The following is an 11,376-nucleotide window of genomic DNA, read 5'->3' on the forward strand; positions in this document are numbered from 1 at the left end:
ACCAACCAGCAGCCCACAGCCTCCCCCTGGGTCTGCCCCACCTGGTTCCTCCTTACAGGCCGACCTCACCCCCCTTCCAGCCCCGGATTCGCCCCCTAATCATCCTACTGCCGCTCAGAGCCACAGCCGTGGAGGTGCTGAAGGAGGGAGGGGTGACTCTAGGGTGGGGTTCTTCTCTAAAGATGGCTGGCAGAAAGGTGGTGCTCAGCTCTGTCAGGGACCTGCCCAGGTGCCTCGCTGCCAGGGGATGCAGACGTTTCTGTAAGGCCATTAAATGGGTATTTGGCTTCTGAGTGAATGTGAGGAATGTGCAATCCTGAGAGGGAATTTCCATCCTTCTTTTTACTGCTCTTCAAGCCCCCAGTGGCCTAATGGATAAGGCATTGGCTTCCTAAGCCAGAGATTGTGGGTTCAAGTCCCATCTGGGGTAGAAAAACTCCTTCCTTCTTGTATATTGCAACAAAGCCCTGGTGTTATTTTCCCCAAGGAAGCTGGGAGACGTTTGAACCCAAAGTACTGGATCTTGGGACCAATCCCCCAGAAACAGCATCTTCCACTTGACAAATCCTTTCTAGACCCATCAGTAGCAAACACTTAATACTAGTGTTTGTCTGAGAATAGAAGGAAGGGGAGTGTTTACTCCGACACCTCAGTGAGTGACACAGACAGAAAGAGCAAGGCCGTCCTGAAAGAGAATGGATCTGTCTGGAGACAAAGCAAAACCTGAGAATGAGCAACAGTGTGAAAAGAAGAACTTCAAATGTGTGTTTGGTGTTAGATAGGTTGGTCTGACAAATTTCAAGAAAATACCAATGCTCGTAGACTGATGCAGACACTGGCTGCTTCTGATCTTTTACTGAGAATTCACTGAGAAATATTTTCCATAACTATGTTATGGAATATTAGGTGGGCTATGAAGGCACCATTCCTCCTGCTTTCGCCCTTCGAGACAACACGGCTACATGGCATGCGGCCAATGCTCACCTTCCAGTCAACTGCTAGAGAAGACAACACAGATAGGGATGGCAGCAGGGCAGACTGGAGCGCCACGGAGACGGTGGGACCAGGTCTCATCAATGGGGAGGTGGCCACCCCAGCATGCACAAGGCTGAGCCAGTAAGTGCGGCGTGTGCTCCACGGTGCCCTTACTCCCTGCACGTGGTGGTGGAGGGCAGTTACTGAGTTCGGTTGGTTTGGGAAATTTAGGGCTTGGCTACACTTGCAGAGGTAGAGCGCTGGGAGTTAAACCACAGCAGGGAAACCGCTGCCGTGTGTTCACACTGACAGCTGCAAGCGCACTGGAGTGGCCACATTAGCAGCTCTGCCAATACCACAGAGAGGAGTGCACTGTGGTAGCTATCCCAGTGTGCAAGTGGCTGCAATGTGCTTTTCAAATGGGGGGCCAGGGTGGAGTGTGACAGGAAGTGTGTTGTGTGTACATGGGGGGAGCAACGGTGTGTTTGGGGGGCTGAGAGTGTGTCAGCATGCTGTCTTGTGTGTTCGGACAGCAGCAGACCCCCCCCCCCCACACACACACTCACAACAGCAGCATTCCACACTAATGGTTGCTTTGTCCCAGAGCAGATAAGCAGCCGGCTGTCAGAAACGGAGCTTTGAAAGGGGATATCCGCATGCCTGCAGCCGATTTCAAAACAATGACCAGAGTGGGCACTTGACTTCAGGGGATTATGGGACATTTCCTGATGCCAAACACAGTGCAGTGATGCAACACGTCATCCACACTGATGCCCGGGTATTTCAGCAGGGCTCAGCAAGCTTTATGCTTCTCATGGAGGTGGATTACCAGGAGCGCTCCACCTACAGAGCCCAGGTGCTCCATGTGCCTTGCCAGTGTGGACACCTCAGGAGTTAGGGCACCAGGGCTGTTTTAATGGGCTCTAACTTGCAAGTGTAGCCAAGTCCCTAGACTATGTCACTTGTGTGACTTACTTGTCTATTGTAATAAATACAATAGACGTGCAATGGTCAGAAATCGCACCAGCAGAGAAGTATATTAAAGGGAAACCCTAAGGAAATTAAGAGTTTAAATTATCCTCCACATGTCCCGCGTCCCACTAAAATGAATCCAACCCACAGGTCACATGGGCAGAAGTATCGGTGTCAGGATGCTACATTGTTAGCACAGTAAATGAAGCTGCAAAATAAATGATGTTTAAATGACCTCACTCTATTTTTTACTATCCTGTGTGAAGAGGTAATAGATACAGATGGACACCAGGCAGGGTCGCTTGGAGGACGAAGCCTTTATGCTTCCATCCCCCACCACTGTCAAGTTTTAGCCAATTAGGACAAGTCAGCAAATAAGAACAACCTCAGGTCTCAGTAACTGCTACAGGTAGCAAAGTCCTACAGGGAGCAGTTTCTGGCACTACACCTGCACAGCTCTGCTCCCCGGCTCTTCTCCGGCTCCTGCTCTCTCCTTAGCTCTGCCCCACTCTGGCCCAGGCAGTTCCAGCTCCCACGGAGGATGGGACCCCCTGGCCTGGTGACTCCCTCATTACACTGCCTGGCCTGTCAGTGCGGCTAACTTGGAGCTTTGGCCTCTCCCCATTCCCCCTGGGGACTGTCAGTCTCAGGGGCCTGATTTCCCATTGGCCCTTCCCCCTTCTACTGGGACTGGGAACTAGCCAACCAAAACCCCCACTAAGCTTTAGTAAGGGGCCAACAGTCCCTTACTCGAGCAGGCACCATGAGGGTCACTGATGGCCAGAGACAGCAGCGTGAGCTGGTCCCATGGTGTAATGGGCAGCACTCAGGACTCTGAATCCTGCAATCTGAGTTCAAATCTTAGTGGGACCTTGTGGTAAAGCCCTGGAGCTCACAGTGCTCAACTTCCCTGTCTCCAGCTTTGCAAGAGCAATTTTTTCCCCTCCTGCTGGATGGGTCAGGGCTCTAGAACTGACACCTGAGGGTTGGGATTCTCACGGCTTCACCTGGTGATCACAAGTCTGGCAGTTGCCACTGTGCTTGAAGGAAGCAGGGCTGGGCAGGTGGGAGCCCAGCACTTCTCCTCCTCTGGGCACCTAGAGCAGAGGCGGCTGGTGCTGACAGCTCCAAGGGAAGGCTTAAAAGCAGCGGAGGTCAGGGCAAGAGGAGGAGAGGACCATGTGTGGCCAGCAGACAGCCACAGGGCCAGCCTGCTCCCTGCTGTGCTGAACCCCACTGAAGGCCACCCACAGACCAGCATGCAGGGCGGCTGCTGATGCTCTGTGGCCAACATCAGAAGATGGTAGGAAAGCAGGACCAGCCCCCTGGTGGGACCTCTGACTGTTCCCACTCATGGTGCTGACTTTGGCAGTGGAGCCACCCATTTTCTTTGGCAAGTCAGGAATGGCCAAGGCGAGACTGGAAGCACCTGGGGCTCATGCCCCAGCCTTTGTGACACCCAACCCCCAACTCCTTCCTGGGGCTCTAGCTGAAGCCAGAGCATTGGCCTGAGCGGCTAAGAAGAGGTTCAAGCCCTGAAGAAAGCAGGACTTTCAGCACAAGTGAGCACAACCACGAGGGGACTCAAATCCTGAATCATCCAATCCACAGGGAGATGCCTTATCCTTTAGGCCACATGATGAGGGGGTCTAAGCTCTTCTTTGGAAAAGCCAGACACTGTGTTTCTCAGGTCATCTGCTGAGGGGGCCGAGACGCTCTGGGCACAAGAAGTCGAGTTCCCAGCGAGACGTGAGACTTAATTGTATGGGGCCAGGTGCAGGGCTTTGGCAGGGAGGCTCAGGCATGGGGGATTGAGGTGCAGTGGATGGACCGGCTGTCTAGGCACAGAGATTTAGTCTCCCGGAGGAGGAGGAATCCTGCTGACAGGCAGTGGCTGTGCAGAAAAAGAGGAGGGGTTCCTGGGACTTTTTTTGCCTCTCTTTTGCCTGCCTGCTCACTCTTGCCTGCACACTGGGATAATCACTCTTGTGGTGAATGGTGAAAATGTTTCTTAACAAGCCCAGGTAGCTCAGGTGGTAGAGCATCAGGCTCTTAATCTGAGGGTCCAGGGTTCAAGCCCCTGTCTCGGTGCTCAGCTTTTAAGTTGCCTTGTGTGCCAGGAGCCAAACTCTGTTAACAGCCACACAGGGATTCCCAGAAGCTGTGGCCATTTCCTGGAAAGGTTCCTTTCCTTAGCAATCAGGAGAGAGGCCACATCTGCGGGTGCAGATAGTGCAGTCTCTGGCTGGCAGGAAGCGCTGTGGGGCCAGGTGCTGAGAAAGCCCAGAGGGGGAGCAGCAGAGATGAGGGGAAGAGAGACAGAGAAGCAATGAGGACAGAGCACAAGTGTACAGGGGGCATCTGGTCTGGCTATTGTGGGGAACTTCCCTGGTTTATACACTACCCTGGTGGAATTGGCCAGGGGAAGGATCTGAGTCCCCACCCCCTTACCCAGAGGCTGCCTGACCTCGCGGACTGTTAGGATACAGATATTCAGGCCAGTCTGCAAAGGCCTGTACTTTAAGAATTTAGGTGTATTTTTATCACTTAGCTAGTTATAAAGATATAAAAGAAAGAATAAAAAATCACTGTCTGTGTAATGGCCTTCTCTTACTGTGACAGTCTGAGGCCTGGTTCTTCAGCTAAGCAGCAAAGGCAGCCATAAGGTGGGAAGTGTATGGTCACATCCTCACATTCCCAACTAGTCACATTGAAATAAGGTGCGATTGGGCTGTGAGGAATACAATCCTGCCCTGATATTCCATCCCCTCCAGAGAAAGGGAAATTTAGTTTGGTAGCATCCTGTCTGGCAAGAACTCACTTATCAATAGACACAGCTGGAAAACCCTTATGTCTGTATAGATGTAGTTGTGAAATCCTCCCTTCTGTATTGTTTTGTATGTTTATTTGCATGGTCTCTGTCTGGGTCTGTGATTGTTTCTGTCTGCTGTATAATTAATTTTGTTGGGTGTAACCAGTGAAGGAGGTGGAATATAACCATGTTACAGTATATTAGGACTGGTTAGTCTAGAGAAGGAGTGAGGGTACCAGGCGGCGCGGCGGTCGGGGCCGCGTGGTGAGTGTCCCGCTGAAGCGCTGGCCGCCCCCCTTCTCTCTCTCCCTTCCCCACTAGACCGGCGCGCTCTGCAGCACAGGAGTCCACTGGCTCCGGCCACCCTGTAGGGTTTTTTTTTTGTTTTTCCCCTGCTTTGCCGGCCGCGCCGTTGTTTTTCCCCCCACCCCCCGGCTTTGCTGCTCCAGCCCCACCGTTTTTGTGTTGTCCCCGCCCCCACTTTGCTGCTCCAGCTGTGCCGTCTCCCCAGCTTTGCTGCTCCAGCCCCACCGTTTTGTGTTGTCCCCGCCACTTTGGCACTCCAGCCACGTCGTGTCCCCCGCTTTGCCACTTCAGCCGCGCCATATCCCCACACACCCCCGCTTTGCCGCTCCACCCGGGCCGTTTTTCCCCCCCTGTTTTGTTGCTCCGGTGGCCCCACCCCATTTTTTTTTGCTTGGGGCGGCAAAAAAGCCAGAGCCGGCCCTGCCCACACCTGACTCCCTGCCATCTTTACAGAGGCCTGACAAGCTTTACTTGTGTTTGGATTCTGCAAAGCAGAGGAGCAGGTGAGGTTTTCCTTGCAAGTTGTGTGTTAGTCAATCTTTGGCCAGGTCTGCACTACAAAGTTGTTTCAGCAGAATTACATTGCTCAGGTGTGTGAAAAACACACAACGCTCCCTCGGTCGGCAGCTTGTGGCCGGTGTACACACTGCAATGCCACGTCTGGCGACAAAACTGCCCTGTTTTGGTGACAAAATAAAACGACTTTGATGAGAGGTCTAGAGCTTTTTGCAGCAAACTTAAAGTGACAGAGTAGACGCTGCTGTTCATTATATCACCATAACTGGCCTCCTCCAGTATCCCACAATGCCCGCCATGAACTCGCCTTCCCTGCATTCCTGCTACAGAGCCATGGGCCCCTCCCCTTTCATCGCTCTGGGAAGTTCTCACAGCTGAGCCTGCTGCTCTGCTCCAGCAGCCAGGAGCAAATCACTGCCATGGATGCTGCTGTCTCCCGCCCTGCGAACACAGAGCAGGGTGGTGGGAACTTCCATACATTGTGGGGGGGGGGGCACTGGCATCCGAACTGTGACGCCCCCATGACACCCCTTCCATCAAGGAGGCTCTTACCTTCTAAACAGGGACACCTGTTTTCTAGTAAAATCACTAAAAGGGAAGGAGAAAACTTGAAAGAGGTTCCTCCTGGCGCTCACGTCCGTGAACCTGAATACTCTGTCAGTCCTCAAAGAGAGACCTGGAGAAGGAGACTTGCTGAAGCAAAGCCACAGGGGTCACTGAGGTTTCCCTGGCCCCTCGCCCCTGTCCTGCCTGGCTGATGTCAGCATCTCTCTGTGAGGTCACCACCTCCCCACCACCTTTGGCCAATAGTCTGAGGTCCTGCAAAAGGCCTTTGTGATGTCACTGCCACACCCCTCCCTTGCTGGGCTAATGTCCTGCCCCTGGCCAGGCACTTTGGAGGTTTGAGCTACTCCCTGTGGATCACCCCTCTCAAGGAGCGTTCGTTCTAGGCAGCAAGCCGGCTAGACAGGAAAACATCAGACACTGCTCCCAATGCTACACTCAGTTTTTCAGAAATTAGTCGACTTTATGGCCAGAAGAGACCATTAGAGCATCTAATCTGACCCCCTGCATATCACACGCCTCCTGTATGACACAATAGCTACTTTTGGGGGCAACACATTCCAAAAAGGCAGCTAGTCTTCATTAAATGACATCAAGAGATGGAGAATCCACCACTTTCCTTGGTAGCTTGTTCCTGTGGTGAATCATCCTCGCTGTTGAATATTTGTGCTTTAGTTGTAATATGAATTTGTCTCTTTTCACCTTCCAGCCATTGGGTCTTGTTATGCCTTTCTCTGCAAGATTAAAGAGCCCTTTCATACCCAACCTTTTCTCTCCATTAAGGCACTTCAACACTTCAATGAAGTCACTTTTCATTCATGAAGGACTCCCCGCCGCCGAAGACCCAGAGTGGAAGAATCTCCGGAGGCCCGGACCCCACGAGAGTTTTCCAGAGCTCCCGGAGTTAGTGAAGGACCCCGCTCCAGGAGCCCCAAAAAACTCTTGTGGGGGCCCCTGCGGGGACCAGGGCAAATTGCCCCACTTACTCCACCATCTGGGCGGCCCCTGATGAGACCTGGAGCTACTGTTATTTCAGGACTCCTGTGAGACCCTCAGCTGGTTGGTTTGCACTCTGCTCTTGGGACTCTCTCTCCTCCTCCCTCTCTGCTGCTCTCCTCCCCTAGACATTGAACCCAGCCCTTGCTGCTGCCAACACCAACTGGCAGAAGGGCCTATAAGTCCCCTGCCTGAGGGGAGGCCAATGCATGTGGTCGGCCATAAGCAATATGATATTTTCTGTCTTATTCTCTATCCCTTTCTTAATGATTCCCAAGATTCTCTTTGCTTTTTTGCCCGTCGTTGCACACTGAGTGGATGTTCTCAGAGAACTATCCGCAGTGACTCCAAAATCCCTCACTTGAGTGGCAAAAACTATTTTTGGCCTCATCATTTTATATGTATAGTTGGGATTATGTTTTCCAATGTGCATCACTTTGCATTTATCAACAAATCTGTCATTTTGTTGCCCTTTCACCCAGTTTTGTAAGCTCTTTTAGTAACTCTTCGCAGGCTGCTTTGGACTTAACTTTCCTGAGTAGTTTTGGATCATCTGCAAATTTAGCCACCTCGCTGTTTACCCCTTTTTCCAGATCATTTATGAATATGTTGAATAGTACTTGTCCCAGACCCCCGGGGGGCACCACTATTGACCTCTCTGCATTTTGAAAACTGATCATTTATTCCTACCTTGTTTGTAACCAGTTATTTACCCATGAGAGGACCTTCCCTCTCATCCCATGAGAGTGTAATAGAGCAGAATAGGGCTTCCTTGGGTGTGGGCGTGAATTGACAATATATCAGGGGGTTGTGCACATTTATTGTCCTGGTGAAAAAGTGTGTCTGATACTCAGTCTTTGCTGCTCCTACCAGCTGTGACTGCTGAGGACATTTTCCTTCTCTGCTCCAGGGTCTCTCTTCTGCCAGATTCTCAAAAAGTCAGGCCCCCTGCAGACTATGGCAGAGCAGTTTGGTAATAGGCTGCAGGACTCACCACGTAAGAATGTCGCTGCTGTAGCACCTTGACTGTCCATGGGCCAAATCCTGCAGCCCTGGATAACCTCCCATTGATGGCAATGGGAATTGAGCCTTTGTAAGTAGCTGCTGGTACCTGAGGTCTCAGTTACGGATTAAACTGGTGGCAAACACAGCTTCAGCTAAAGAAGAGAAGGATATAAGTGAAAGAGCAAAGCCGGCCATCCGGGGAGCTGCTGCAGTCCCATCACCACAGCTGGAATGGAGAAGAGGAAAAACTCCCTAAAGTGCTGGGAGCAGCCCTGAGAAAAGGAAGTTTGTCAGTGAGATCAGTAGCAATAACTGTGAAATGACAGAGTGCTTTCTCCTCTGTGCCAACATGGCTGAATTATGTTACTTTACTGTGAGATAAAGCTTTAAAATATCCTGCTCTAATTTCAGGATGGGTCTGTAACCATAACTGGACTCTGTGGGAAGTGGCCTCTGGATAGTGGCCTTTGGGCAGAGCTGGCTGAAGAGCCTTCCTACTCACCAGGAGATCCTGGCTTGACCTGCCAGTTCTCCCTTGCTGAACCTAGTTTGTTTGTCAGGTTCCTTTCTTTTATTTCTTCTAATGAAAAGAAAAGACCTCACTGCACAATCCCTGTAAGTGCTTGTTCAAGACACAGAGACCTTTCCTTGCAGCTAAGTCTTGGAAAGTGTTAAGTGGTAAATCTGGAGCTGATGGAAAGGTTACCATGACTCAGAGTTGAGCTGAAGCTGCTGTGACTGAAACACAGAGCACTAATCAGTATCCGATCACAGCAGCTTGTGGGAGAAGCACATGTTAGAAGCCCTCTGTCAGCTCAGCTGTGGCTTTCTGTGCACTGAGCCAGCCTGCTCAAGGTCTGCAAGTCTTGAGGGAAATGGGGAACAGTTTTACTTTGGAATTTGAAGGTGTAGTCTTGGACCATCAAGTGGAGTGGTTGCAAATGGCCTGCTGGGAAGGCACCATGGCTTAATAGGCTAAACCACCTGTCTAGTAAACAGGAGATCCTGGGTTCAACTCCTAGTGGTGCCTTGTTCTATAGCTTTTGTCTCCTCTGCTCACATTTTCCTGTGTCTTCCTAGGAAACAGAAGAGACCTCTCTTGACAATCCAAGTAATTGCTTGTGAAGGAAAAGGCTTCTTTCCAACGGAGCATTGGAGAGAGTCAAATCCTCAGTCTGGTGTTGATGAAAAGGCTATTGGCATTGACAAGGAGGTTGCTTCCGCTGCAATCTGCTGTGACAGGAGAGCCTGTGTTGTGCAGCCATGCAATTCACTGGGGATATCTGTGCACAGAGCCCCTTCTAGAGGGTTCTCTGCAGGGCTTGCAGGAAATGGAGAGTGACAGTCCTTTCACCTTTCATGTTATTGTTGATGAAAAATGGAGCACTTCGGGGAGGAGTCCCAGAGCGTGGCACCATGGCAGAGCTTGCCAAGAGAGCTGCTGGATAAAGAGCAGATTCAGGATCCAGCATCCAGTGCTGCCTTGCTGAACGTGCCTCCTCTTGTCCCCTTTTGGTCAATCTTTTTTGTTAATGGAGAAGCCCGACTCTGGCTAGCCATACAAATGCTTGCAAAAGAAACGGGTCTTTTTGCTGACAACTGTCAAAAGGAGGCTTTGGATAAACATGGAAACAAGGTCAAGGTCACTGTAACTCATCTTGCATGTGCAGCTGTTGAAGCTACAAGGCAGAGCACTAAGCACAGTATTACCACGGCTGGTCACAGCAGGGTCTCTGTGTGGTGGGATCCGTGGGGTACAATCCCAAACTGTGGAACTGCTCTGTCCTCTTCTCTCTCCAGCCTGGGCTGTGTCTTACAATGCTGCAGTAGTGACAAGCAGCAAAACCCCCTCCATGTGCTGTGATCACTCAGCCAACAACATGCAGCAATGCACCCAACTAAGTTGCATGAATGCTCTATAAGCCACTCCTCAATTATACATAGAGAGACACCAGCATATCTCCCCAGCCCTCAGCCTTGCACCTCAGACATGTACCATCTTACACTGCTCAAAATCTCTTGAAAAGTGCAAGCTCATTAATTAATTCACCACTTCCTCAAAAAGAAAGTGAACATGCACCAGCCTTTTTAATCTGAGCAGCTTTCCCAAGCACTTTGGACAATTTCACAAGTATAAAACATTAAAATAAGTTTATTAACTACCGAAAGATAGATTGTAAGTGATTATAAGTGTTAGGCAGAGAGGTCAAAGTTGGTTACGTAAATGAAAATAGAATCTTAGTGTGACATTCTAGACCTTTGGGGGAGCGGCTGTAACCCCCATATTCCTCATTTTCATATAATCGTGATCTTACATATAGAGCATGACTTGTAAGGTATCAGGGGAAAGGATATGATCTGCTGAAAGTCATTTCTCTACCCATCTATGTATACCATTCATGCATATGAAGTTATAAGAATTGTGTAGTATGGTTGTCACTATGCTGTAAGCAGTGATGAGCTGCCAAAATATTAACAACCGGTTCCCTCCTTCTCACCTCATGAGGGGGTCGTGCCCCCCCAGGAGGTCATGCCCCATCCAACCCCCCATGTTTTTGACACCCCACCCAGGACCCCTGACCCATCCCCCCCTTTGCCTGTCCCCTGACTGCCCTTTGCAGCCCCATCCAACCCCTCCTCTCATTCTTGATGGCCCCCCGGGACCCCTGCCCCATCCAACCACCCCTTCTCCCTGTCCCTGAGTGCCCCAAGCACCTCATCCAACCCCTGCTCCTTCCTGATTGCCCCCCGGGATCCTTGCCCCCGTCAATCCCCCTGGGGCCTGCCCGCTGACCGCCCGGCCCCCCAACCCCCCCGCCCCAACCAACCAAAAACCCCCGACCGGCTCCCAGCCCCCACCCCCCTGACCACACTGCCTGGGGCCGGGACCGGGTCCACTCCGCCGGGACCTCAACCGGCCCTGCGGGGCCCGACTCCCCGGGCCGGGCCGGCACCGGGGCCAGAGCTGCTCAGCCAGCACCGGGGCCCGAGGCCCAACTCCCCAGGCCGGGCCCGAGCTGGGGGTGCTTGGCTGGGACCGGGCTGGGGCACTCGGCCAGGGCCAGAGGGAGCTATTCCACCCCCGCGCCCAGCTTACCTGCCTGCTGCTTTTTTCTGGCTTCCTATGAACATTTGATTTGCAGGAAGCAGAGAAGAAGGAGGGTAAAGCACTCAGGGAAGAGGGGGAGGTGAGCTGGGGCCAGGCAGACAGCTGTATGAGCCTTTGTTAA

At 51.7% G+C, this 11,376-nt stretch overlaps 2 non-coding genes across 2 annotated transcripts; both read left to right on the top strand.

The window, feature by feature from the left end:
* Window positions 1–356: 356 nt before the first annotated feature.
* On the top strand, window positions 357–430 carry TRNAR-CCU. Its single transcript has one exon. It is a non-coding gene; the product is annotated as a tRNA-Arg (tRNA).
* Window positions 431–2,748: 2,318 nt separating this feature from the next.
* TRNAQ-CUG lies at window positions 2,749–2,820 on the top strand. The gene has a single exon. It is a non-coding gene; the product is annotated as a tRNA-Gln (tRNA).
* Window positions 2,821–11,376: the final 8,556 nt, after the last annotated feature.

Source organism: Mauremys reevesii, linkage group 12 (assembly GCF_016161935.1).
Source record: "Mauremys reevesii isolate NIE-2019 linkage group 12, ASM1616193v1, whole genome shotgun sequence".
Taxonomy (NCBI): Eukaryota; Metazoa; Chordata; order Testudines; family Geoemydidae; genus Mauremys; species Mauremys reevesii.